At 36.7% G+C, this 25,664-nt stretch overlaps 2 protein-coding genes across 4 annotated transcripts in view; both read right to left on the reverse strand.

Annotated features, from left to right (window-relative positions):
- The window catches only part of LOC307157229 (protein NLRC3-like), a 36,753-nt gene extending 21,182 nt beyond the window's left edge, over window positions 1–15,571 (reverse strand). For 2 of the 3 annotated variants that reach the window (XM_079869073.1, XM_079869075.1), the window contains exons 1-2: window positions 15,278–15,571; window positions 13,681–13,718 (exon numbers count right to left, since the gene is read on the reverse strand). The gene's annotated coding sequence lies outside the window, so the exon portion shown is untranslated. Of the gene's footprint in view, window positions 1–13,680; window positions 14,068–15,277 lie in introns of all 3 variants that reach the window. The other variant, XM_079869074.1, reaches the window with a different exon arrangement.
- Window positions 1–25,664, reverse strand: part of LOC307157281 (uncharacterized protein) — a 198,580-nt gene that overhangs the window by 91,122 nt on the left and 81,794 nt on the right. The window lies entirely within an intron of this gene.

A 25,664-nucleotide genomic window follows, 5' to 3' on the forward strand; every position in this document is an offset into this window, starting at 1 on the left:
GATGTACTTTGCCTTACTGAAACCTGGCTTAAACCAAATGATTATTTCGGTCTAAATGAGTCTACTCCATCAGGATACTCCTATAAGCACGAGCCCCGTCTGATTGGTCGTGGCGGCGGTGTTGCAACAATCTATAGAGATATTCTCAATGTTACTCAGAAAACGGGCTATAAGTTTATTTCGTTTGAAATACTTGTACTAAATGTTACGCTCTTAGATGCTAGAAAAACATCCCTATTATCTCTAGCCTTGGCTACCGTATATAGACCGCCTGGGCCTTGCGCTGATTTCCTAAAAGAGTTTGCAGATTTTCTTTCAGACCTATTAGTTAATTTCGATAAAGCATTAATTGTTGGAGACTTTAATATCCACGTAGATAATTCAAATGATGCGCTAGGGGCTGCGTTTACAGATTTATTAAACTCCTTTGGGGTCAAGCAAAACGTTACCGGACCAACTCATCGTTTTAATCATACACTCGATTTAATTATATCACATGGAACCGATCCAACCGATATAGATATCATTCCACAAAGTGACGATGTCACTGACCATTACATGGTAACTTGCATATTACGTACTCCTGTAATATGTCATGCTGCGCCGCGTTATCGATTAGGCAGAACAATCCTTCCATCCACCATAGATAATTTTTCAAATAGCTTATCTGAGCTGTCTCAGCTGCTCAGTGAACCTAAACAAACAGATGAACTTGAGGAATTAACTAGCACTATGAGCACCATTCTCTCTGGAACATTGGATGTTGTTGCACCCATTAGATTAAGAAAGGTCAGAGAGAAAAGTAAAGCACCATGGTACAACAATACTACGCATGTTCTAAAGAGAGAAACCCGTAATTTAGAGCGTAAATGGAAAAAAACTAACTTAGAGGTCTTTAGAATCGCATGGAAAGACAGTATGTCACGTTATAAAAAGGCCCTAAAAGAGGCCAGGGCTGAGCATCTCCGCAAACTATTAGAAACCAACCAAAACAATCCTAGGTTCTTATTTAACACCTTGGCTAGACTAACAAATAAACAGATGTCTCCTGAACAAAATATTCCGTTACAGTTTAGTAGTAATGATTTCATGAAGTTCTTCACTGAGAAAATAGAAAACATCAGAACCACAATTGTAAACGTTCAATCCTCAATTGCGTCTTATAATTCAGCCTCAATTATCACCCCGCAAGAACAATTTACAACTATAGAACAAAAAGAGTTAAATAAACTTATCACTTCATCTAAAACAACAACATGTTTACTAGATCCTATACCAACTAAACTTTTGAAAGAAGTGTTACCTATAGTGGAAGAGCCTCTCCTCAATATTATTAACTCGTCTTTATCTTTAGGTTATGTTCCAAGAACATTTAAACTGGCAGTTATAAAACCTCTCATTAAGAAACCACAATTAGATCCACATAATCTAGCAAATTATAGACCCATTTCAAATCTACCTTTTATGTCTAAAATACTAGAAAAAGCTGTGTCCGCTCAACTGGGCTCTTTCTTGCAAGAAAATGACATCTATGAAAAGTTTCAGTCTGGGTTTAGGCCGCATCATAGCACTGAAACTGCGCTTGTTAAAATTACAAATGATTTACTTTTAGCTTCTGACCAAGGCTGTATCTCAATATTAGTTTTACTTGATCTTAGTGCTGCGTTCGATACTATAGATCACACAATACTCTTAGATCGACTACAAAATTATACTGGTGTTCAAGGACAAGCATTAAGCTGGTTTAGATCGTATTTATCTGACCGCTACCATTTTGTTTATTTAAATGGAGAAAAATCGATTATAACTCCAGTAAACTATGGAGTGCCGCAGGGATCTGTGTTAGGCCCTCTATTATTCTCAATATATATGCTGCCACTTGGAAATATTATAAGAAAACATGGAATTAGTTTCCATTGTTATGCTGATGACACTCAAATCTATATTTCATCACGGCCAGATGAAAACGCAAAATTATCCAAATTGACAGAGTGTGTTAAAGATATAAAAGATTGGATGACGCGCAATTTTCTTTTATTAAATCCAGACAAGACAGAGGTACTAATCATCGGTTCAAAAAACCACCCACAAAACCTCTCACAATACAACTTTAACATAGTAGGATGTCCTGTTACTTCATCCTCTACAGTAAAAGACCTGGGTGTTATATTAGACTGCAACCTGTCTTTTGAAAATCATATTTCATATGTTACAAGAACAGCCTTTTTCCACCTTAGAAACATTGCTAAGCTACGTAACATGCTATCAGTTTCTGATGCAGAAAAGTTAGTTCATGCATTCATGACCTCGAGACTAGATTACTGTAATGCTTTATTAGCTGGTTGTCCTGCATCCTCAATAAACAAGATACAGTTAGTCCAAAATGCCGCCGCTAGAGTTCTTACTAGATCAAGAAAATATGATCATATAACACCAATTTTATCATCACTACATTGGCTACCTATAAAGTTCCGTATTAATTACAAGATATTGCTACTGACTTATAAAGCCCTAAACGGCTTAGCTCCAGTTTATTTAACTGATCTTCTATCGCCCTATAATCCATCGCGCTCTTTAAGGTCAGTAAATTCGAGGCTTTTGGTCATACCTAGGATATCCAGATCCACCAAAGGAGGGAGAGCATTTTCACATTTAGCACCAAAACTCTGGAATAGTCTTCCTGATACTGTTCGTTGCTCAGACTCACTCTCCCAGTTTAAAACTAGATTAAAGACGCATCTCTTCAGCCAGGCATTCATATAATACTTTTAATCTTACAGTTAAATCCGACCTCTAGTTCATAAACGCCAGAGGAGAACTGGCCCCCGACTGAGCCCGGGTTCTCCCAAGGTTTTTTTTTCTCCATTAGGTCACCTGATGGAGTTTTTCGGTTCCTTGCCACTGTTGCCTTTGGCTTGCTCAGTTGGGGATATTTGGGAATATTTAATTTAATTAATCAATCAACGATACTATTGATCATCATTACCAAACGTGGACGTTCCACTAGAAACAAACATTGATGTATTGTTTTAATTTATTACTGTGAAGCTGCTTTGATACAACCTATGTTGTGAAAAGCGCTATATAAATAAACTTGACTTGACTTGACTTGACTTGACTTTATTTGACACTTAAATATTATTCTGTATTTCTTGAGTTTGTCCTAAATGTTTTTATTTTGCTGTATTCCCTGCTTAGGCATGTTCTTTAGTTATTTAGATGTGTATTTGAGATTTTATAGTATGAGTAGATGGCCTCATGTATTGTTTAAATTACTTTATTTCCTGTGAATTTAATGTTCGTTTATTGTAAACTAAAACATTGTATTTCTGTTCCTTGTAGAAACCACACACACCTCTACATACACACACATACATTACCTGATTGGAAGAAAAATAAAGACTAGACTGGACCTGTTCTTACCAACAGCCCCATTGGCTTTAAGATAGCTACCTAAGCATCCTCTTACTCCTTTTCAATTATATACATCATTCTGATGAAAATACCTGAGATGGCTTGAACACATTGCAATCTTGTTTATTGTCTTCATGTTTCATTAGTCAAAGCGTCTCTATCTGCATGTTATTCAGCTGTAGATTTCTGATGTCCATATAAGGGGTTTCCTATAAGGAAATATTCCTCCAGTATGAATGAAACCGAAATTACATGAGAGTGTTTAACGCGCCTCATTTTGGATGAAAATAGAAACATATACTATAGTACTTTGTAACATAGTAACTTGTAGTTTTTCAGCAAACTACTTATTTACTCATATTCATAGTCCTATTATTTTCCATTACTTCTACTTGAACTCAAGTAAATTATTTCTTAAGTAGAAATACTTTTACTTGAGTACAATTGTTTAGTACTCTTTCCACCACTGGTTGGGATGTAAGTGTGAATGATGAAACAAGACAATCAACAATCCTGTGATGCTCTCATGGCAAGCTAATCTGATAAGATGAGCCGGCCCGAAGATTTAGTGCCAAAACGAAGAAGCACCTCAAAGATATGGCAGCATTTTGGTTTTAAAAGAGATGAACACATGCATACTGAAGTTATATGTAAAACATGTAAATCTCGAGTGGCAAAGCAAAGGGGAAACACTACAGATCTTTAGAGTCACCTCAAAGCAAAGCACAACAATTAGTATCAGCTATATTTGCCAGAAAAATCTTCAAGCACAGGTGAATCAACCCTCATTCCCAAACCTAAGCAACAATAGCATCAAGCTGTGAAAGCCTAACACCATATCCTGCAAGCTCCCGGTGTCAGAGAGATAACAGAGGCCATAACACGCTATCTGGCAAAGTGTATGCTTCCGATCGCCACAGTCGGGAAACCAGGTTTTGTGCACCTGATCAATACTATAGACCAGGGGTTTTCAAACTTTTTGTGTGTGTGGACCACTATTTGTAATCAAGAATTTTCGCGGACCACCTCATAATACACATAATAAAATATGTCTACACAGAGTCCTACCTGAATTAATCCGCACCTCTAAATAGGCTTACTAGCACTAAAACTATAACAGGTCATCACATCAGTACAACAGGCTTGTTAAAAGAAAGTTTACTGCACACAACGGCTGCCACATATTTAATTTATTTATTTATTTACTCAAGCGCGCAAGGGCATAATCAGGTTCATTTGAACAACAGGCTTATTTCCATAGCAATGGAGTATGAAATCTATAACTTACAGTAATAAGAACACTTGGATGAACATTTCAAAACCTTTGGCGATTTTAGAGGATTATTAATCTTCAGAGTTTTACAAGTCCTCAAAAAGTAGGCTTGAGTTTGTCTACTTAACAGCACATCCGCAAAACATTTCAGAAACGTGAGATCAAGAAACTAACTGGAAATTAAAATAATAACAGGCCTTATTCATTCCATTTATAAACATTTTGTTTCATATAAACTGCCTATAAAGGCTATGCGTGTGATGTGATAATGAGAACATGTCTGCCTCTGCCCTTTTCTCTTCAGAGAACCTGTTGCTACCCACCGATCCATGTTGTGATTCTAACGGCACTGAACTTGAACGTCACGGCCGAGCGCCACTAGCCTATTTTAGCAATCACACAATAACTTGACAATTTAATTTAAATTTTATATCAATATAGGCCTACATATTATTTTTACTCTTTATTTTTTTTATGGGAATTTCCTTGTAAAATGAAGGTAAAAAAAAAATACTATTTTATATTTTATTTAGCCTTTCCACGGACCACCTGCAGGACCACAGTTTGGGAATGGCCGCTATAGACTAACGGTACAACATTCCCTCTCTGTCCTGTGTTTCCCACACTGCTTTCCCCCAAATATACGAGTATACTCGCGACTGTCATGTTGGAACTGAGAGATGTTGAACATTTAGCGTGTACGACAGACCTCTGCTCCAGTAGGACAACAGAGCCGTACATTAGTTTAACAGTTCATTTGATTGACCAAAGACTTTAAAATGAGAAGTTGGTGCTTACAGACGGCATATTTTCCCAGTGAGCGCAGCAGGAAAACACAGTTCTGGGACTGCGAGAGGCTTTTTCTGCTGGGAATTTGAGTCAGGCATGTCTAGTGTGTTTTACCACGGACAATGCAACTAATATGATCAAAGCTGCGGTAATAAATGGTTGACCCGACTTCAGTGCTTCGGCCACAGACTACACCTTGCTATTGGTAAGTTTTAAGTTATTTCAGTAGTTTTAATTAGTTATTTTAACATAATTTTACATTAAACATGTTTTATTGTATATTCTGTCACACCTTTTCTAGTGCTGACACTATTTTAATAAATAAAGCATTATAGATAAGTTAAATTATAGATGTAACAGTTTTATTAAAATTATTTTTTATTTATAGTACAATTTTAATTTTATGAAACTATAACAGGTTCCAGGTGATGGCATTGAAGCCTCTTTAGGAGATTACAGATGAACCTCTGAATCCTCTGACTAAGCAATCGTTGAAGCAGAATTTAACAGACACTGTTCTTGTGGGGAATTGTTCCCCACTTTAGCAAGCTGGTGTAAAAGTATCTGTGTGGGCTTGGCACTAGCACACCCTCTGAAAGACTTCACAACACCTCAGGCAATGCAGTTACATGTCGACACACATCTCTGAAACCAAGCAATGTGGACATGCTGGTTTTCTTGAACAAGTTTAGTATGAATGCTGAAATGTGACTAAGCAAGCCATGTTAAGAAAACCGTAAGAGAGCAAAGAAGTAACTCCACTCTGTTTCAAGCATTTTTGTTTACCTGAATGTTCTTGATGTTTTTAGGTTGATATAACTATACCAAGTGGATCAAAGTGTTGGTGATTATTTATTATCGCACAGCCCTAATAAAAGCCATGAAAAAGGACTCTGTGTTGACTCATGCTGGTTTTCTTGTAACATGTTTTGTTCTAAATTCGCTATATAAGAGTATACGAGAAGGACTTTTATTATGAAAAGTTTTACTGTGTACGCTGCTGGGTAACATTAGTTTCCGCTATTACGCTTTCGTGTTTACATTCACTTTCACCAGCCGTTTGTGCCAGCATTTCCTCAGGTGTTAATGTGCGTGATTAAAGAAAGACCACATTCAATACCTTGTACCAGTGTTTCCCAACCTTTTTTCTGTCATGGCACCCTTAGAAAAGTTTCTACATTTTGTGGCACCCACCACAATCCAAAAACTGTCCAAAGTCATGTCTTGAAATTTCATTTTTAAACTGCGATCTTCTCTTAGGTCAGCGAGTTGTTCTTGTACTTGCAGTGGCATGCCTTTTGAACTTTCCAGTCCTGATGAACTCCAAGGATCAAGGACCCAGTCAAACTCAGCACAGGTCTAAGCTGGAAAATAAAAGTTGAACCTCTCCTATAGGACTTTCAGATGCTGGGTGATAAGCCCAGGGAGTTTGCTGTTTAAGTGTGCATTGCACAAGGGAAACAAAAAAAATCAAGTTGGCCCTTTTCAACAAAAGAACGAAATATTACTAAATACTTTTTAGTAAAATTAAGAATTTTAATACATTTAAGAATAAGATCTATTTAAGAAAAATATTGAACATCAAAATATAGTTCTGCTTTTTTACAGTCTCAGCGATCGTGTGTTTTTTTAATTTTTATTTATCTACTATTTCAGCCACAAGATAGCTTGCCTTTAAAGCTTTCCCAGACACCTTTGTACTCTTCATCATAATTCCCTCTTGTTTTTCGTGTTGCATTTTCAGTCGAATAAAATATTCTGCATCCTTGCTCACTAGAGATGGGTGATTTTTTTTTTGTCAGATACCGTTTCAGTTTGCTAGGAACCACTGATTCATTCGACAATTTTTCCACACATACCAGACACAGAGGAAGAGGACATGATGGATCTCAGATAAAGATAAAGCCATATGACAAGTAACTGTCGATATACTGTCTTTTCTTCTTCTTAGTGCTGCTTTCAGCGGCCTGCTCTGGACTGCAGCATGAGGAAGTAGACGGTACAGAAGCATCTGGAGCTTTTCTTTTAACAAATCTGTCCAAATTTTAGTTTCAGAAAAGAGGATGGGGATTGGTTGATGGGTGGGGGCGTGGTTTGGGGAGGCGTGGCTAAGGGGTGGGGGCATGGTTGGGGGTGAATGCATCAAAAAATACTTGACAAATGCATTCACAACCTTGCAACTATGTTATTGTACTTTAATACATAAAGTAATACATCCTTTCCATTCAATGTTTGGCCGGCAACAATAGAATACTATAAAAAAAAAGTTTAGCTTTAAGTGGGGAATTTCTTCTGTAACTCATTGGTAAATGTGCATTTGCACTTCGGCATGTTGCAGGCAGAAGTGCTCGTACGGCTGTCTGCTCGCTCATTGCCTCTTAGGGATTACGTCACATGCAGCGCCGCAGGTGTAGATTGCCCTACTGCCGGTCAATTTAATGGCCCAATGAAAAATAATGAAAACCAGGACATTTTCATCACTTTATAAAAAACAGCCAGGACGGCAAGGACAGGACGTGAAAACAGGACATGTCCTAGGAAAACAGGACGTTTGGTCACCCTAATACAGGGATGTCCAATCCTGCTCCTGGAGGGCCACTGTCCTGAAGAGTTTAGCTCCAACCCCAGTAAGACCTTGATTATCTGGTTCAGGTGTGTTTAATTGGGGTTGGAGCTAAACTCTGCAGGACAGTGGCCCTCCAGGACCGAGTTTGGACACCCCTGCCCTAATACCATCTCTGTACGATCGCTTCGATTGAGATCACATGTCAGAGAACGTGACACTATTTTATCAGTGTTATTTCACTCAAGCCCCTTTCACACAGAGATTCCGAAAAATACACAGATAAAGTGACCTGGGATTTGACCCGGGTTCGTCTGATTTTGGTTCATTCACACTGCCAGTGATTTTCCAGAATCAGAGTGCGTTCACACACAACCCGTAAAAATCCCGTAAAGACACAACATCGAAGTGACTTGTAATAAGTTTGCTTATGAGGTGCGACTTCTCTCTCGAGAAATCCTGAGCTTTGGCTTTACATCGCATGCGATCTACTCGTTCAGTGTGAGTAGGTACCTTGCTGAAATCGCACAGACATCGCACAGTGTATGTACGCCTTTAAGGCAGGGGTGCCCAAGCCCGATCGACTGTCCTGCACAGTTCATCTCCAACCCTAATCAAACACACCTGCCTTTAATTTTCAAGTGATCCTGAAGACCTTAATTGGTTGCTTCAGGTGTGTTTGATTAGGGTTGGAGATGAACTGTGCAGGACAGTCGATCGGCAGGACCAGGATTGGGCACCCCTGTCTTAAGGAGTCTAAAATTAGTGTCCGAAATTTGTGCATGTTAAAAAATAAATACGATCTTTGTCAATCACGTTTGCCTCTGAAACTTTCGTCCGTCATAAAAAAAATTGGATCATGTTCGATTTTCTGCGTTTTTTGGAGATGGTCCTCACTGCAGAACACGAAATCCAAGAGGAGGAATTGGATCCAGATCCAACTCCTCCCACCTTACATACCTAAACCTACCCATCTCCACCCCCTGATCCCTAAACCTACCCATCTCCACCCCTTAAATCTGGATCCAACTCCGCCCCCTGGATCTTGTGTACTGCAGTGAGGTGCTACTGGTTTTTTGCATCTGTAGCAAGCAGATGGTGCTTTGACAATTCAGAGCTATCGAATGACTAATACGAAAAAACACATACGAAAATTTCGGACTCAGTGTGCAAGGACCTTTAGTCTTCATCTTCAGACAAAAATGCTTATTATTCTTAGTCACATTTTGGTCATTTTTGTCAACTTTTAGTCATTACTTTTAGTCAAACTGCAGTTTGTGTGTGTTTTGGTAGAGTGTGTATGCATGTATCCACACATGCACAGGACCAAGGGCTGTATGTTTGCATTCACACATGTACATATGTAAAGTGAACATGATGAACATGCTCCTGAAAACTAAATTTTTCTCTTATTTTTGGTCTCATTTTTAATGGCTGGTCATTTTTGACCAGCACACCACAAGCAAAACAGAAGAATTTCAATTCAAACTTCCTGATTAAACATTAATGTAGACTAGTGTGATAAACAGTGTATTTCTACCCCCAGATTTTAATTAATATTTGCAAATTTATTTACAAATAATGTTTTTTTGTTTTGTTTTGTTTTTTTACTCAAAAACTGAGGTGCATAAGCTCAGATCAACGAGGCCTGTGATTAATCAGTTTGAAAAAGAAATACAAAATCAGTTGTAATTGTAAGAAAACAAGTTGACAAAAAAAAAATATTTTCTGTAGTCGCTGCCGGGTCTCATCATCCCTGATTGCATCCACCTGTGTCTCATTACCTTGTCAGTCTCAGCCTGTTTAAAGCCTTTATTGTTCATGAGTCCAACATCCGACTCAGAATAACAATACATAAACCCTATGTGCTTCCTATTACTACATTGGAATGCCAGGAGCTTAATAGCTAATGGACAAGAATTTAAGAAAAGTATTATGGAAATGGAGAAAACACCAGATATTATCTGTATACAAGAGACATGGCTAAACAATTCCTTGGATTTTAAGATCAATGGATATGTAGTAGAGAGGAAAGATAGGGAAAATGGCAGAGGAGGAGGATGTGCAACATTTATTAAAGAAAACATTGCATATAAAAGAGTATATAAAAAATGTAATGCAGAATATATACATGTACAAATAATGGGAATGAGTAAAATAATCAGAATAATAAATTTTTATAATCCATGTAAAGAAATAAGTAATACACTTTCAAAAGAGATGATGGGTGATACGCAGGACAAAATTATTATGTGTGGGGACTTTAATGCACATAATGGTTTATGGGGCAGTAAAAACACTGATAATAACGGAGAAATAATAGAAGATTTTATAGAAGAACATTCATTGGTTTGTTTGAATGATGGGAAACCAACAAGAATGGATATAATAAGAGGTAGCACATCATGTTTAGATCTTACAATAATGTCAGCAACATTAGCTGGTAAATGTATTTGGACAGTGCATACTGAAAATATGGGAAGTGATCATTGGCCAGTAATATGTAAAATTCAAAATACAGTACAAAGGCTAAATATTAATCAATGTGTAAGATGGAGATTTAAACAGGCAAAATGGAAGGAATTTTATATGATGTGTGAAGAAAATTTCAGAAACATGAAACTGGAAGGAAGTAGTGAGGAAAAATATAATCAAGTAGTAGAAGGAATTATTTCTGCAGCAAAACAATATATTCCTTTAAGAGGAGATAATGGAAAGAAAAAGAAAAATGTACCATGGTGGTCAAAAGAATGTACAGTGGCAATTAGAGAAAGAAATAAGGCATTTCGAAATTTAAAAAGATTAATAACTCATGATACAATTGAAGAGTATCAGAAAAAAAGGGCTATGGCAAGAAGGATAATTAAAAATGCAAAAAGGAAAGCATGGCAAGAGTTCTGTAATACAATTGGGAGAGAGACTGGAATGCATGTGGTATGGAGAATGATTAGGAAAATGAATGGTATTGATAACTATAAGCAGATTCCTGTAATAGAAGAGGAAGGAAAAATGGCCATTACAAATAAGGAAAAGGCAGAAGTTTTAGCTACATCCTTTGCTAAAATCCATAGTATTGAAAATTTGGATGATAAGTTTTTAAAAATAAGACAAGAAATAAGTAAAATACATAAAAATGTCCGTATAAAAAAAGAAAGAACAGATAGCAATATGGACGAAGATTTTAATATTTTTGAGTTAAAAATAGCTATTAACAATTCAAGGAATACAACACCAGGAAGAGACATGATCAGATATAGTATGTTAAAAAATTTACCAGAGGAAGCCATCAAAGCATTATTGGAATTATATAATCACGTATGGAAAGAAAGTATTTTACCCAAAGAGTGGAAAAGTGCAATAGTAATACCAATAGTGAAACCAGGAAAAGATGCAACACAATCTAATAATTATAGGCCGATTGCACTGACATCTACATTGTGTAAAGTAATGGAGAAAATGATAGTAAGAAGGATGAACTACTACTTGGAGAAAAAAGAAATATTATCAATAGAGCAGAGTGGTTTTAGAAGAAAGAGATCTACATTGGATGCATTAATACTATTTGAAAATGATGCGAAAAAAGCAATTATAATGAGAGAATACCTTGTTGCAGTTTTCTTTGATATCGAAAAAGCATACGACACTTTATGGAGGAAAGGACTTTTAATTAAATTAAATAAACTTGGAATAGGGGGGAGATTGTATAACTGGATATTAGACTTTCTATTCGAACGTACATTCCAGGTTAGAGTAGGGGAAGAAATGTCAGCAACATATCAAATTTTGAATGGGACGCCACAAGGAAGTGTAATTAGTCCAATTTTATTTAATTTAATGATTAATGATATATTTGAAAAAGTTAAACCAAATATTGGAAAGGCATTATATGCCGATGATGGAGCAGTATGGAAAAGAGGTAGGAATTTAAAAAGTGTAGTTAAAGGAATACAAGAAACAATAAATATAGTTGAAGAATGGTCAATAGAGTGGGGATTAAAATTTTCAGTATCAAAAATTCAATATATGATTTTTACAAAGAAAAAGAAAATGGAACAAATAAATCTGAAATTATATGAACAAAGATTAGAAAGAGTTACAGAATTCAAATATCTTGGACTAATATTTGATGAGAAATTAACATGGAAGAGACATATTAAGAAAATTGAAAATAAATGTAAAGGTGTAATAAATTGTATATCTCTGATAGCTAAGTATGAATGGGGAGCCAGCAAGAGATCATTGTTACAGGTCTATCAAGCATTAATACGGTCTAGTATAGACTATGGGTGTGCAGTGTACGGGGCTGGATCTAAAACAGAATTGAAGAAATTGGATAAGTTACAGTCTAGAGCACTTAGAATCTGCTGTGGAGCAATCAGATCAACCCCTGTAGATGCTATCAGGGTTGAAATGGGGGAGATGCCGTTAGACCTAAGAAGAGAAAAGCTAGCTATAATGTATTGGGTTAATTTGCAAGGAAGTGACAATAATCATTGCACACGCAAAGTTTTAAAAGACTGTTGGGAGTACAAAAATAATGGAGGAAATAGTTTTGGGTGGAAATATGAAGAGTGGTTCAGGGACTGTGGTATGGAGAATGAAAGCATAAGCCTTAATATACCATTACATGGTGTGTCAGTGTGGAACTTTCCTGATCCTATCGTTGAAATGAGACTATTAGAGGCCAGAGAAAAAGCAGAAGAAGGGTATTTAAGCAGTAATGAAATTGATGTGTTTTTGAGAGAAAGATTTTATTCTTTTATGCAGATATTTACAGATGGATCTAAAGATCCAATAAATCAAACAGTCGGTATAGGAGTATATATCCCGATATTTAAGACAAAAATTAGTCTAAGAATAACTGATAAATTGTCTGTATATTCCACAGAGTTAATAGCAATAATAGAAGGGTTACAATGGATTGAACAGACTAAGCCAATAAGGACAGTGATCTGTTCAGACTCATCGTCAGCTCTAAAAAGTATAATATCTACAAGAAGTGACAGAGAAGATTTAATGATGGAATTATATACATTATTGTACAGATTGAAAACAGAGGGTATAACAGTGCAGTTCTGTTGGATACCGGCACACATTGGGATAGTAGGGAATGAAATCGCTGACAAATTAGCAAAAAAGGCATTAATGAAAAACTTAGTGGATATTAAAGTACCACTGGGGAAAAGAGAGATAAAATCAGTAGTTAAAAAGAAATTAGTAATCAAATGGCAACATAGGTGGGGAAATAGCAGAACAGGGAGATGGTATTATAATATTGAAAAATTAGTAGGAAAAGAAAAGTTTTATGGAAGGTACAGAAAGGAAGAAGTAATGATATCTAGATTAAGATTAGGACATACAGGATTAAATTCAACACTTGCAATAATGGGAAAGCATGAAAATGGTATGTGTGATGAGTGTGATGTTTTAGAAACAGTAGAGCATGTATTTTTTAAATGTAAAAAATATGACGAGCAACGAAGTCGTTTATTTAATAATATAAAGGATAGACCAGTAAATGTCACGGACCTCTTGGGAAAGGGATTGAGGGATTCTCAGATATATGGGGACGTTTTAACATTTTTAAAGAATACAGGATTAGAGCATAGGATATAATGGGGATTGTGATGCTTCTGCTCACCTTGAAGGTTGAGGATCCCAGGGCGGAAGTTGGAGGAGCTGAACACGCAGCGCCAGCAGAAGGTGGGTGAGGCATTACATCCAAAAAATAAAAGGAGAGAAAAAGGGAAGGAATGTATAAAAAATAAAATAAAAGGAATATACAGATGCATCACCCATGTAGGATGTACAGTAGGTGGCGGTAATACTCATAAGGAGTGAGCGGCCAGTAACAGGAAGAAGAAGAAGAAGAAGAGTCCAACATCCAGCCACTCAAGAAAACATGCAGTCTACCCGAGGGAATAATATGCTGATGTGTTTTACTGCTCAAGAAACATTTCTGGTTATTACCAATGTTGAAATTTTTTTCAGGATTCTTTGATGAATAGAAAGCTCAAAACAGATTTATCTGAAAAAGAAAGATTTTGTAAGTTATACATTTCTTTACTGCCACTTTTGATCAATTTAATGCATCCTTGCTTAATAAAAGTATTACTTTCTTAAAAAAAAAAAAAAAAAAGATCTTACTGACCCCAAACCTTTGAATGGTAGTGTATAATGTTACAAAAGCTTTCTATTTCAGATAAATGCTGTTTTTAAGGATGGTTTGTGTGTAATGTGACATTTTTTTAATGACATTAAAATTCTATTTAAAAAATAAAGTGTCCATAAATAGGTTAAACAAAACAAATGTGTTTATACCTGATAATCTTTTGTACACACACTTAACTGCAGACACTGAAATGACATAAACTGTGTGGTTGAGTGTCCCTTATTTTCCTATAATGATCCACGATTGTCCCTTATTTTCCTTTTCTGAAGTTAGCAACCCTTCCTACATCTTGGATGAGCTGAGGGTGGGTAAATAAACAGCAACTTTTCCTTTTTGGGTGAACTAACCCTTTAAGATGGCAGAGTATTGTTTATTAGGCATTGAGAAAGTTCAAACGATCAAAATGTTTGCTGTTTTTTTTTTCTTTATCAAAGTAGTTGATTTATCTCATAATTGTCAGTTTTAGTTTAAGTTCAGATAAATGCCTCTAAGCTGCATAGGTTTTCAGCACGTGTAAAAACACAGATTATGCTATTTTTGTGCTATACATTTCCAATCACACATTTTGCATTCAAAAGCAAACAAATTGTATGTATTTATGTTGCTTTATTTTCACAATGATATTTGAGAGGTACTTCTATATTTATACAACTCTCTTGTGTTCAACACTTACAGTTAATTTAAGTGCTGCTGGTTTCACTGAATGACTCTTGTTATAGAGTTCATCATATAGACAGAAGGAGGCAGTATTATATCAAAAATGTCTGTAAAGGACACGAAGCTGTTGAGTGATAGTTTCTGCTTCAAAGAGATTAGAAGGCATTTTAAGAAACACTGTTTGAGAAATCTCACTAATGAACACCGAAACTGATTTCACAGTATGTGACAACAATATCGGCTTGATTCATTCACTAAGACACACTTCTGTTCATCTGTTCGATCATGACATGAGGAAGTTCAAATAAAATCATCAATATCATTAGTCTCAGAAGCACAAAGTTATCAATGACACATCATAAGACGACACACATACATGAAAACAACTAAAGAAAGATGAAACGCTCACCTCAGATCATGTTGTAGAACTTTGTTTTCTCTGAGCTGTTGTGTTCAGCTGAGCTGAAATTTCTTTCACTTTCATAAAGAAAATTGTTTTTCAGAAAGAGACATAAAAATCAGAAGAATGACATCCATCAACACACTATTATATGCTCCCAGTCAGCGGCGCGTCTTCAAAGCATTGATTTACTGCTGTAATCCACTGAAGCTTACGGGATCGGGAAGTTCCCACAGCATTATCAGATCGCAGGAAGCGCATTCATGTCCATGTCTTGCGTCTGTTTCTCAGTACTTGCACTGCAGGAAGTTTCTGCTACTAAAGTTGGAAGTTTACAACCAGAAGTAGGAGGTTCAGTCTGTCGCTTGTGGCCAGCGTCTGGAAGGCAAATAATGACTAGAGAGAGTGAGCGTATGAATAAGAACGGGAAGAGAATCTCCAGATCCAAACACAAGCAAAGAAGATCTGCGTAAACCAAAAGGAGCTGATAGAAGTTGCTTACGCACATGTAAAATATCATGATCATCATCAGACATACATTGTCATTTAGTTCCTCTAAAGCTCACAAATCAGTTTTTTTATAACAGTAAACACTCTTTTCATGTAGTTGCGATGTTATATTGTGTCATGTTTATCAAATTAAAACTGATTAAAAAAACGTAGACTCCTCTTCATTGATAGTAGCTTATGTTGAACTTTATTCTTGTTCAAACAGACGCTGTGTGAAGCAGTACATAAAGTATTGAATGAAAATGTCTCTGAAACATCTGTGTATTATTTGGCAAATATTGCATTTATTTCACAGCTGTGGTAAAGTATGCAAACACCATGTGACCGGTCACTACGGGAACCAGAAAGTGTCTGACTTCACGTCTCCGTTTGCAGACTTGCATTTCTGATCAAAACTGAAAGTACAACAAATGCTTTGTGTCCCAAAGTGAGCAGTCCAAGGATTAAACCAACAAAAAGAAAAAAATCACTCCTTGGGGTTTGTATTTGTACTACATTACAACTATTAAAAGTTTTCCCAAAACACAAATGTAAACAGGAAAACCTTGCTAGGTTCTTTTCTGACATTATCATCTAATAACAACTCTTTGCAACACAACATGGCGCTATTTCCACCATTAGCATAACTGCATAATATGGTACAGACTTTAATGGAATTTTTCATTTTTTTCATTGAGATCGTAAATAAGCGAGAACAGTTGCATGAAAGCATCAAACTTTCTCTGATAACAAGAGACCATTAATGGCTGCAAAGCTTACAAAGTGCTACCTGACAGCCGACGGCTCTTTACTGTTCTAACCCAGAAGACTGTTCTTCAGAGTTAACCGTTTTGGTGGGAGGTTTTTCTTTCCCAGTCCAAGCATCACAGTCTGAATGAAGTTGAGTGTATTTGCCATGCATTTTGGGTAATCCAAATGCAATGCATATGTAAGCTCAAACAACAGACAAATTGCCTGAGGCAAGTTTTTAATATGATTAAAAAAGTTATTGTGTGCACATCCCACCTTATGGCAGGTGCAGGGCAAAAGAAACTAATTAAGTGAAAAAAGGTGATGTCCGCAAAAACTAGTTATGCGGCCCTGAGCGCATTTTTTTTATTAAATATGGGAGCAAAGAGCAGTGTTGCAGACATCAAGTTTTTAATATGATCCATGACAATACCTCCCTCCAGAATGATGGCTGGGGAGATGGGCTGGAGGTCCACTGAGCTTTGACCCTCGTGAGGATGACAACTTTTGACCCTCACTGACAACTGTCAGCACACAAGTTTCAAGTTTACTTTATTTATATAGCACATTTAAAACAGCCACAGACTGACCAAAGTGCTTCACATCAAAAGAACAGCATTATAAAATAATTAAAACACACAGACAGATTTTTAAAAAAAAAAACTACTAACAAAATTATATTAGGTACTAGTATACTAGTAATAAAAACCTAATATGCCAAAGAAAACAGATGGGTTTTTAAAAGAGACTTAAAAATGGTCAAACTCGGAGCCATTCGAATTTCCACTGGCAAGTCATTCCAGAGACGCGGACCGATTACCAAAAAGGCACGGCCACCTCTACGTTTAATGTGAAATTTAAAAAAAAAAAATGTTTAAATGAAAAAATGTTTAAAAATGTTTAATTTTTGCAAGTATACGGAGCTGATGAAAACTGGACCCAACTACTGAAGAAATTTGTTTATCAAATTTTAAAGAGTCATCCAAGATAACGCCCAGATTCCGTACCTGCGGGGACCTAAAAGCCGATAGTGATCCCAAATCCAGATTAAATGCTTTCGTATTTTCAGAAGGGCCAAAAACAATTACTTCAGTTTTCTCCTTATTTAAGGAGAACATTTTTTGAGATAACCAGGATTTAACCTCATCTAAACAGGATGAAAGAGCAGTCATGGCCAGTGGATCATTTTTCCTAAAAGGTAAATAGATTTGAGTATCATTGGCGTAAAAGTGATACGACACCCCATGTTTTCTAAAAATAGATCCTAGAGGTAGCATATATAATGAAAATCTAAATCGAGCCTTGCGGAAGGCCACAGGGGAGAGAAGCAGTGGAAGATAAAAATTCTCCTGTCCTAACCACAAATTTCCTGTCAGATAAAAATGACTGGAACCACTTTAGAACTGTGCCAGAGAGACCCACCCAAGATTTCAGTCTATTAATTAATACCGAATGGTTAACGGTGTCAAAAGCAGATGATAGTTGGGCTTCGAAGCTGGAGTAGATAGCAGTGTGTAAGGTCAACACTTTTAAGGACTGTCAGCACCTTTAAGGACTGCCCACTGAATGCCTATAAGAGACCATGTAAAGTTACATTAGTCAGACTTGATGACTGCAGTTATGGACAGCTCGTGTTCTCAATAAAGAATCCTGCTGAAGAAAGAACCGAGTCTCCTGGTCTTCAATTCTGAGTTTCCTACAAGACCAAACTTTTTCTTATGTGCAAGTACTTACAGAGCAGTCTTGTAGAATTCACTGGAGTCATCACCGAGTAAAATGGGAATGCCTTTGAGGACAACAGAGCGAAGTACTGTCACGTCTGGTGTCTAATGATACACAGAGAGAGAAAAGACCAGTAAACAGAGTAATTTGCAAGGCACAAGCAGACAGGAAATAAAATAGGTTGGTCTGGATCGTCTCATTTAGAACTTGATTGATGAACTATCATACAGATCAAAAGCAAAATGAACCTACTTACCATCCAGCTCATGTGCTGCATCAGCTCCCTGAGTTTCTGGCCAACAGTTCCCTTTTTTGTTTTGAAAAGATCGATGAAACGTGGGGCGTACTGGTCCAGAGCCTCAAAGAAGTCTCCCTCAAGATTCTTACTGGTGATTCTATTAAACTCAGCAAACACCTGAAAAAGTAGAGAGAGGGGTGGGTAGGGATGGAGAGGTGGCAGAGGTATTAACATTCCAACAAGTGTTTGGATTTCTAGCCACACACCTTGAATTTATTTTGGATTTGCATTATTTTATTGGTTGAGAACAAAAATAGCTTACCTGTCTCTCTGTGAAGAGTGCTGGCCATCGTTCAACCAGGTTCTGTACAGCAGGCTCCTTTTTTACAATTTTCAAAAACAAGGGTAAAATATTTACTCACCAAATGAGTGTGCCAAGCACAAGAATCGCTGTTATGCTGACGATAATCACAAGTGCCGCTGAAGCGATGTTTAGGTCCAGCTCAATGAGGTCCAGCTCCATCTGGTCAGTCAGTATGATGTGACATGTACCGTTTGCAAAATTACGAATCCTGCCATGCCAAGACCCACCCTATGAAGGAGCTTGATTGGCGTAGAGAGGACTGATCTGCGCATGCCCACAGGTCATAAACTTACTTTTTCTAAATTAATCCAGCTCAAGTAGACTGAGCTGGTAAGATTTTTCAACGTCAAAGTACAAGAAACTTACTAAAAGTGAGTGTTAATAGCAGGTTGATAAAAACTGATTAAGGTCAATTTGCTATTTTTAATTAAATACCATGTTTGCATTTACAGTGCAGCAACAATGACGGATCTTCTGATTACTTGTGTGTTGACGAATCCCGTTTTGTTTGACAAATCTAATAAAAACTACAAGGACAACGATTTGAAAGACAATGTGTGGCGTAGCATTGCCAACCAACTCAGTTATCACGAATGTGAGTATGTTGTGTGATAGTTTTAGTCGTTGTATAGTCCTGTGCAGGCTAGCAGTCTAAACTACAGGGGATAGAAAGCTAACACTATTATCGTCAAAGATAGAGACAGAGACCGTGTTTACTTTGAAAATGTAACAAAATGTAGGGAGACTATTTAGGGCTGCTTTTGGTATACTATACATTCTTTGTGTGATATCCAGAGTTTCTAGTCGAATGATTTTAACTTGTTACTTCGTGTGTTACATGTAATGTGTATTGACAAAACGCACTGTGTTTAGTTGAAGACGCAAAAAAAAAAACTGTGGAAAAACCTCAGTGACACCTATGTGAGAAAAAAGAGAGAGGAAAAGGAAACTAAAAGTGGACAGGCTGGAAAACAGAGGAAGAGGTAGAAGTATATGGAGTGCATGAGCTTCCTTGAGGCTTCTACTTCTTTCAGAAGGTAGCTGTGACCTGTTCAGTTATTCAGATTCAAAAGCTTTTTTTCTTTTTAAGTTCTCTGAAATACAGCGATGAAGTTGAAAAATAATGCAGTTTGTATAATGAGGAAAGTTTACTGAATGCTTTTGAACAGGGTCTGCAGCAATCTTGAGGAGGAGCAGCAGGTGGTAGATGATGCAGGTCAGGGCACATCCGAGAGCCTTTCTGTCCACCTCCTCAGAAAAGGAAGTCTAAGGACTTTTTTGAGGATTATTTATCGAGGAAAGAGGCCAGGGAGGACCAGAAAGCCAGGCAGCAAGAGGAGAAAGATGAGACATATCATTTTTTAATTTAAAATTCAGGAGATGGTTCATGGGGTGGAGTTTAGCCTTGCGTCTGCATCATTGTACACTGTCCTATAAGTTTATTTTTAATAAACTGGGGGTAAAAATAAAATAAAACTTGCATCACAAGGTGTAATTGTGATTTTCAAAACATTTGGTAACTAAACTGAATTTGATTAAGTTTAGTGACAACATGTTACAATGATTACATGATACAATGACTGGTAGGCTACTGTTTGTATTGCTTAACACAAATTTAACGATTTCAATTCGATACTTGGGATTTGATTTAAATCTTGATTCAATATTGACTAATTTTGGATAAATATTAGGAAGGCTACAGTAGATAGCCCACATGTTATTTTTTTTCTCATGGAAAAAAAAAATCTCACATAATGCTATACAATATAGAGCCCTATCAGCTGGTATTAGGTTACAAATAACTAATTAAATCAAATATAATGTGGTTTTCATTATAATAACAATTATGTAATGACACAAGTAAAAATATAATAAATATGTAAAAAAGTGCAGTGCACATATTCAGCAAAATACTCCTCTTTATCTATTTGTTTTAGTCATCTAACATGCTGCTGGTCATTAAATGGTTTAAATGTAACGTTCTGTGACACAATTGTTCTCCTGTTTCATATCAAAAGTAAACCTGCTCTGTCTTGATTGACGGTCTTCGTGTCCACTTTGCTCCGCGATTTTTCTCTGCGTGAGAAAACGGATGTGTGGCGTGAGCGTGTGAAGAGTCTCGCGCTGAATGCGTCGAGTTGGCAGCTCTGCTTTTAGAAGCGGGATGGATCCGGATAGATCGGCGGCGGCCATAGACTGTAGGCGGCGGCGTTCCTCCTTCCACCATGCTGCTTCTCCATGTGAGGACTGTTTACATTAGACTAGAAGTGCGCACCGGCCGCATGCTTATACACGTGGCGATTGTTTACATCAGAGTGCGCACGTGTTTCGCGCAGCATATACGCAGTGTTTGTTTAAGCGGTTGATGGAAAATAAGCTATAATGCGCGTTCTAAAAATCTAAATTCAGATCTATTATTTTTCACGGTATTTTGAAGTGCCCGCGATAGCAATATCGTGCATATTCATTACCGCGATTTATCGCATTACCGAATACCGGCACATGCCTACACAGCAGAACCCTTGCTTGATGGTCTGTAGCTGGGAAGGAGTCAGGATCACTCTTTGAGTAGCAGCCAGATTGATTAGCTTTCTGATTGCTGCAGTGACATCTGGTAGGCTCTGTGATGCCAGTGCAAGCTCTTCTATCTTCTCAGTGACCTCTCCAATGCAGCATCTTCATCTTTCCGGCTGTTACAAGGAAAAAACATAATAGATATACTGTTTGTGTTTTAGCGGTTTTGGTTGTGGTAGCCAAATAAATCTTTGTCCCAAACATTGAATAGAAGCCACTAAAATACAGAAGCATTAATGGCCAAAGGGTTGGCAAACAGGAGCTGATTTGAAATAAAGTTTCAATAGTCTGGACAACAAAGGTAAGGACAAATATAAGTAAAATAAGACAAATAAGAGAAATATGAACACTTAAGATGAACTCATTCTCCTCCTTTTGGTGCCCTGTAACTCCTGGAAGGCCTGTTCTTGTACAGCAAGAATCTTTTCCAGTACTGTGACCCTTTACATTAGGGGTGAAAACCAGAAAAAAAACATTAAAACTTAAGTGTTGGTTAAGTCATCATGAGTTATCACGTCCCCTCTCATTTTAAATCACAAAAGTAAAGACTTAAAAGTAAAACAAAATGAATGTTTCCCACCTGTTGTTCCTTCAGACTCCAAAATTGCATTCCCTTGCGCATCAGTAAATAACATGGGGTCATGACTTCCAATGGCATCTTGCACTTTTCTGATGATCCCCTGAAGGGTAGCCTCACATTCCAAAACACGGACCACCACCATTCTGCTGGGACACAACCTCCCACCAACCACCTCAGCAAGAAAACCCGATCTGGAAGAATATCATATTAAAATAATCGTTATGCCACACACAGGGCATTCAGAATCCTAATTTACGTTAATTGTCTTTATGTAAATACTAGCGGTCAGTTTGCTCTTATAGTATCTTTGGGTTGACTGGTGTGAGAATGTAATCATCTCTTCCTTACAATACACAAAGTTCCATGTAAATACTTTCATAACATTTTGCATAAGCTTGCTGACAGACACTGCAAAAACATAACCTCCACCACTTTCTTGGCAGAGGTTATGAAAGTCAGGGGGGAATGTTAAAATGTGCATAAAGGACAATGAGTATTCGCAGGTGTTCGCATGAATGTAAAACGTTGAGCTGTGGTATTTGAAGCTGATGAGGTGCCCTCCTCCTCACCATGAACCTCATAGTGAGCTCTTGGAGTAAGGTCCAATGTGCTGAAAAAACCAGAGGCTCCAGGAAAAATGGCCACATTTGCGTCGTCAGTCATGTATAGACTATATGTTGAGACCTGTCAAGAAATTCATAAGTCAAATAACCGCAAGTGTTTATTTCCAAACCTTTCTCAATTAATATTTTTCAGTGACTACTGAGAGGTGAACTTCTTAAAATGAGACACCACTGTTTCCGTTGAAAAAAACGTTTTGCTACGTTTTGTCAGCGCTGAACTCAGCCCTGATCTACAAGTTAGCTAGCGAACATTAGTAGCTATAGCTCGTAGCTAGCTATATCTTAAATCATTTTTTACCTGGAAAATACGACTTAGTTTTTCTGCAGTCATGTCTTCTTCCCTGAGAGAGACTCTTTTATTGTTTTGGAAAACAATGTATTGCTCCATGTCCATGTATCACGCGCTATAATCACGCTCAATTACACAGCACATACTTTTTTTCCCTTTTTTCTTCATAACTTAGTATGTCGTTTCACGTTAGTAATCACATCCGGTCTCGGAATATGAACAAACGGGCCTTTTTTCGTTTCTGTTTTAAAGTAATTTTATTTTTTGTTTTCCGAAATAGAAAATGAAACTCAGATCATTTTTATAATTTCGCTCATCCCTTTTTGACACTGAAAAAGAGAAATGTTTTATATTTTAATTTTTGTATTTTAAAACAAAAATCAAATAGCCACTTGTTTTTTTGTTTTGTAAATCCCAGTTTCTGAAAGGAAAATCAAATGACCAAAAGATACACGGACCGGTATGCATTCATTATTTTTCAAATTAAGAGTTAACCCACACTGTATTTGTTAGCCTGTAAAATTAATAGTCTAAATGCATGCTATTTGTCACCCAATTATTTGGCTTAACTGACTGAAAAAAATCTATTGAAATATGATTATGTGTAAATGCCTAATGCCTAAATGTAAACATGTTCACGCATTGACAGTTGTCAGACAAAAAGCACGATCTGTTTTTGTAGGAGAGGGGAAGACCCATCTCATCGGTTAACCCTGTTGTGTTCAATGTTAAACAATTTTTTGATCCCGGTCAAAAATGACAGTTCCATTAATACTCATCATTAAAAAAATAAAATAAAATAGCCTACATTTATTCTTTGTTTTAAATGTTTTTAATAACTTAAATTCTTATGAATAATAACATTTTTGTAATGTCTATTTGTTATTTATGGCCTGTATGCCTCATTATTGATCTGAGCTTATACATCTTGAATTCGATCGAGTACTAAAAAACATAATTGCTGGATTATTTTGACTATAATAAATAAGCAGATGAAACATAGTATACTGTAAATCGGACAGTTCGTCACAATACGATTCGATATCGATTCTCTCAGCCAGCGATACGATATTTGCCGATACTTCAAAAAATTATTCGATACGGTTACAATTCGATTCGATTCATGGCTATATCGACCGATTAATCGATATTTAGATATTATTCGCCACTTTACACAACTCACAAATGCAACCAAAAGATATATAACATGGATGTTTAATTAAACACTTTGAAAATTGCACCCTCTTTCCCAATTGGGACATTTACAACAACACAACAAAAATTAAAATAAATAATGGATGGGGGATTGATAAAATCAATCAAGCTTATAATGGCAACAGTCAATAAAGCCTTCCAGTCTTTTGTGCCAACATGTGCAATAGTGCAAATAACTGAGGTACTCTAGTTAAATAAACAAACTAATAAAAAAATAAAACTGTTAAACTTATCTGACATTTGCTCTTTCACACAACATAAGATATATGAATCAAACAAGTTGCTTCAGTGCAGTGGTCTCTTTTGAGAGTTTTTTCTTTAAAAAAATCAACTGATCAACATGTTCAGGAGAGAGGACACTGCATTCTGAACACGTGCTCAGACGGTACACTGGTACCAGCAATGCACATGTATGTTTTGGCAAGGTTTGCCAGGAGGGGAAACTCAGACTTTTCCACCACTCCAACACCTTACCCCAAATTCAAAGATGCAGTGTCTCTGTACTTAACAACTTCAGCATGGGCCAGCTCTTTAGGAGTCTTGACAGTCTGGCTAGGGTCCACAGTGCAGAATGTGTCACCAAAGAGATCTTCAAAGGGTTTTGACTTCTTGAAAGGTGGAACGTGTTCTAAAATTACAACAACAAAAAATGCATGGCTTAGTTATGTCAGAGAAAATATAACGTGTGCCTCTTACAGCTGTTACTTGATAAATAAAAGCACATATCACATTTTCAGGCTTTTAACAGCAAAAAAGAATAGACAAATGTTTAACTACATTGTGTACATACATACATACCTTCTTCTTCAGTGGTTTCAGCCTGGAACACTGGCATCAATTCAGGGTCGTCGTCGTCATCATCATCAGAAGTTTTGTTAGCAGATGAGTGAGCCGTTGCATTCTCAACCTGTGACACTGTGTCATTCTGTAGATTATAACACAGACACACATTCTCACACACATAGCAAATGGAGAGGCAGTGCATTTTAATGAATTTATAAAACATTGCTGAAACTAAAATATATATTCTTACTTTCTGGATCATCAGCCTCATGGATGAGAAACTGGAAGGTTGCATCTCTTTCCTCTTCACTTAAAAAAAGGCAGCTTTTTAAACCTGGGATCCAAGGCAGATGCGCTATATAGAACTTGTCTCACATCTATATATCGACGTTCTAGATCCTTTGCCATCCCATACACAAAAGAAATATATTTGAAAAATATTTTCAGAGTATATTTTGGAATATATGCATATATTTGAAATTGGCCCAATAAATATATTTCAGAATATATTTCAATGTATTTTTTTCTGTATGGGTCCCCAAAAGTGTCAAAAATATATGTGGCATATATTCCAAATACATTGAAATATATTCTGAAATATAACAAAAATATATGATGTTAAGTGTGAAATATATTTACTGGGCCAATTTCAAATATTTGCATATATTCCAAAATATACTCTGAAAATATTTCAAATATATTTCTTTTGTGTATGGGATTGCTGAGTCTTCAGCCATGACAGTGAAATGTTTCAACAATTTAGCTTGAA

The sequence above is a fragment of the Squalius cephalus genome (genome assembly GCF_949319135.1).
Source record: "Squalius cephalus genome assembly, chromosome: 4".
NCBI lineage: Eukaryota > Metazoa > Chordata > Actinopteri > Cypriniformes > Leuciscidae > Squalius > Squalius cephalus.